This window comes from Myripristis murdjan, chromosome 5 (genome assembly GCF_902150065.1).
Source record: "Myripristis murdjan chromosome 5, fMyrMur1.1, whole genome shotgun sequence".
NCBI classification, from domain to species: Eukaryota; Metazoa; Chordata; class Actinopteri; order Holocentriformes; family Holocentridae; genus Myripristis; species Myripristis murdjan.
The window spans coordinates 27133015-27137369 of NC_043984.1; positions in this window are offsets into that span (position 1 = coordinate 27133015).

Sequence of the window (4355 nt, forward strand, 5' to 3'; positions counted from 1 at the left end):
ACACAGCAACGTAATGGCACGTCAGCCAGCAGCTTGTCTTCTGGGTCCCGGTTTGCAGGGCATGGACTGGCAGGCTGCACAACTACAGCAGCAAACCTGTCCCTTGGTAAGAGGTGTTCAAGTTGCATTTAACTCCTGGCTTCCCAGCGTTTCACATGTACACATAGAGCCACGTTCTATCCTGGACTGGTGTTTTGCCCTAAGAGCCCAACCTGATAGGGGTTTTGTTGCTTATGATTTAACATATAATTACATATCTTCCTCTGCTGGGAGGTGACAGTTGGGGCAGTTCATGAAAACACACATCCTTTTACTGTGTTGTGCTGAAATAAGGAAACCTAAGCTGTGGCCCATTTTGCTGGGGAACTCCTGGAGCTCATTCAAGGACCCCTAGGGGCCCCTGAACCATATTTTGGGAACCAGTGATATAGCTGATGATGCACTGAATTCTTATGAGTTTTTTCAGTTTTTCACTGCATGGTATGATGGTTTGTGAACAGTTTTGTTTGAACATTTTAACTTGAATTTCAGCCAAGGATATCAACAACGGTGACCTTTGCTTAATTATGTTTTGTAAGTTTTTTTCCCCCATCATTATATTTAAAGCAAAATGCTGCACTTTATTTATGATTTTTCATACATCATTTTTAATCACTCAAATTTGGGAAAGAAGGATAGCCTGGGTCCTAATTGGCCTACAGCGGTTTTGATTCATGAATTGCACCGCCGCCCACTTTGTTAAATGTATTAAAGTGGGGAAAAAAAGTCATGGGTCTCTTTATTGACCCTGCTCCTCCTCTTTTTCCACTTTAAATCCCACACATCAACAACAACTTGTTTTTTCTTTCTTTCTTTCTTTCTTTCTTTCTTTCTTTCTTTCTTTCTTTCTTTCTTTCTTTCTTTCTTTCCTTCTTCTTCTTCTTCTTCTTCTTTTTTTTTTTTTTTTTTAAACATGCTAAGCCTCCAAAATCTCCTGCACGCGACCTGGGCTCGTGCGCGGCGCTGGAGCCAGGCAGGTGCAAGGGGCGCGAGGACCGCTGCATCCCGGGGCTTGTGCTCCCTAGAGTGCACACGCACAAAAAGAGCAGAGAGAAAAGCGATAGTAAGAAAGAAAAAAAAAGGGGGCGAAAGAAAGAAATGTGAACTCTGACTGAATTAATTGCATTCATTTCAATGTTTAAAACCAGCAGAGCGCGGATATAATAGCTGAAAACATCGGTAGGATATTAGCTCCTCGAAAGTTTATGTCAACACGAAATAGCTGCAACATTCATGTCTGTTCAAAATGCAGAACGAATTATCTATAAGCGTTTTAGTGCACACCGAAATATTCATAAATATTCACTCAAGCCAACAAGTAGACAGTCTTGAGATTAAAAGGCGATTAAAAATGTCTTTCACTCCTCTAGATGCACTGGACAGTTTTATAAGACCCAAAAATGTCTAGAAAGAAACCCAAAATTGTCCATCAATAGGCTATAAAACATAGATGTCATTAATATTGTATGCGTTTAGTCGTTTTGTTGCTGTATGAACCGCGAAAGGAAAAAGGAAGTCAAAAAATATGTGTTCCCTTTAAGTCAAGAACTAGCGCTTTCATAACAGGCCTAAGTTAGATTTGGACTTTTGATCAATGGGCCTTTGACTTCACCCAACTACTAAGCTACTTGTAGGTTATAAAGCCACTTCTGCAATTAGCCTACATCAAGCAGCCGAAACCCAATAATCATATATGCAGGCAGATACATGTGAATAATTAAGTCCACAATTATGTCTATTAAAAAGAGGGAATTAATTAGAATCTAATTAGCTTGGAACCATGAGGGTCTTGTGATCTGTTTTGCAGACAGAGTAGACTTCAGATAGCAATCTGACAACAGCACGCTGGAGCAGAGCTGAGCCACCACCAGAATCAAAGCAGATGTGTTTTGATGGTCTCAAAGAAATAAATAAAAAGAGAAAAGGCAGAAAAGTTTGATCCAATTGAAATGTGCCAAAAGCAGTTTGGGGCTTTGTAGGGAAACAAACTGACGGAGTTAATTACTAACCTACCAATTATTATTATTATTATTATTATTATTATTATTACATAATTGTTAATTGCATGCTGATAGTCATTATCAATGCATCAAATTCATAATAATAATGTTATAGTTTTTTATGTGGTCTACTTGCTCTTTTCTTATCAATTTTATGCATGTTCAGCACGAGACTGTGTCTGTGTTTCTGCATGCTTCTCGTCAGGGACGATATTATATGCACACTGCATTAAGGTGCCAGGGCTCTTCTCCTTCTGATTATTACCAGGGGTAATATTTCATCGGCACCACGCAATCTTTGTTCTCTGTGAAGATAATAAATGGCCTAATCGTTATCAGCAAACTGCTAGGGGTGTCAGCACCGACCGAGGCTGGAAGCGGGGTCCAAAGTGCTGCTGAATAAATTGGTGTTCCTTATCTCTCACTCCCAGATTATCGCCGCCTTTTCAAACTTGCACAACAAATACATTCAATGCATCTAATGCATCATTTGTGGGGGGGAGATCCCGCAGGTTGATAGAGACAGATAGGCGCCGGGAATGAGAAATATTTACACGTTTTACGCGCTACTGTGGTAGAACCAATATAGGCTCCATTTGGCGTTAGAGGGAGTTTATTGGCCGGGCCATTGGTACACACACTTTACATATCAATACACGCTATATTAAACATACATCACTGTGATATGATGCGTATCTGTCTGATTAATCCCGTCCTGTAGTGCTCTAAAAGAGATGCAGCTTTTCCGCTCTTATTTCTTTAGTCCGGGCCTACATTTTCTAAATTTTGACATGTTCAGTTTAAGATCATGGTTGAGTTTTGACAGACTTAGGCCACTGAAACTTATCAAAACTAACCGTCGATTAGGCTGCATTTTTGAAACATGCTTTTAATGTTTATCTCCGGATAACAAAAAAACAGATAACATGATAAACATCTTATAAAGTGATTTTCAGCTATGATTGTAGTGGTGAAAAATGATTCTCTTAATAAACACATCGAAACGTGATAGCATTCTCTTCAGTCTCACAAATAGGCTACAGGCTTAAGCCGCTTATGCAAATGCAGTGTTAGGGTTTTCTCTGATTTTCGTGTTGTCTGACGTGCAGGCCTACCTCCCTCCAGAATAAACATTTAGGCCTCACATTTAGGGCCTACGTTGTTGTGTTTAAATTAATTGCTATGACATTTATGCAATATGACGGCTGTAATTTGGGACACCGCACTAAATTTTATAATTGATGTGTGGTGAGTGCAGTATAAATTAACGAATAACGAGCCATGCACGGGCCCCACATCCACTTCTCTCACGACTGACCTTTCCCTGTGCCTTCAAAATTGAATTTATAATTTGACAATGCTGAAAAAAAAATATTATGAAGGCCAAACGTGATAGAAAAAAATGGCTATACCCCCATAATCAAGCATGGGACATAATGTAGTATTTATGAGTGACACTTATGACAAAAAAAAAAAAAAAAAAAAAAAAAAAAAACATTTTCCAATACACACACACTCCCCTTTTAATACCGTGGCATCTCCACCGGCCCCGGTGCTCTGATGGTCTCCTAGACAACCGAGATAACGGTGCAGCAGTTTTCCATATCGGCGCCGGAGTCTATTATAGCTCGGGATTAGCTCTCTTTCCGAAAAGGTCATACACAAAGTCACCAAACCTGATGTTTCCACCCCGCATGCCCCCCGTGTGAGGACGCATTCATAAACATGCATGTGCCATTTCAATTAATGCCGTTAGACTAATGGACAGTGGGCATTTTTTTCTCCTGCAGTGACAAAAATGAGTGCCTCCTGAACAGATGGAAGAGCCAAATAGCCCACAGACTGGCTGAGGATTGAAGAGGTTTACTCAGCGTCTGCAGGAGAGATGCACTGAAGGCTCACAGGAGAAAATGTACTGTCATGTAGCGACCCCTGGCGAGAGGATGACGTAATAACACTGAATACAGTCGTTAGCACTGCGTGTGTGTGTGTGTGTGTGTGTGTGTGTGTGTGTGTGTGTGTTTCTGTGTGTCTTGATGTGCATGAAAGTCTCTGAAAGAGTAATAAAGGAAACACACACACACTGAGAGAGAGAGAGAGAGAGAGAGAGAGAGAGAGAGCTGTTGAGGCCGTTGAACAGCTGGAATGTTCCAGCTGGGATTCCCAGTGGCTGGACAGGAAGTTAGTCAAGCTCTGACAGGAAGTGTGTTCTCTGGGAGGGCCAGCTTTGGGTGGAGAGAGAGAGGGAGAGATGTTTCCTGTTGGCGCTCTCTCCACATGTTTATAGGCCTCACTCTTTATTTCTGTTGCCCTCTT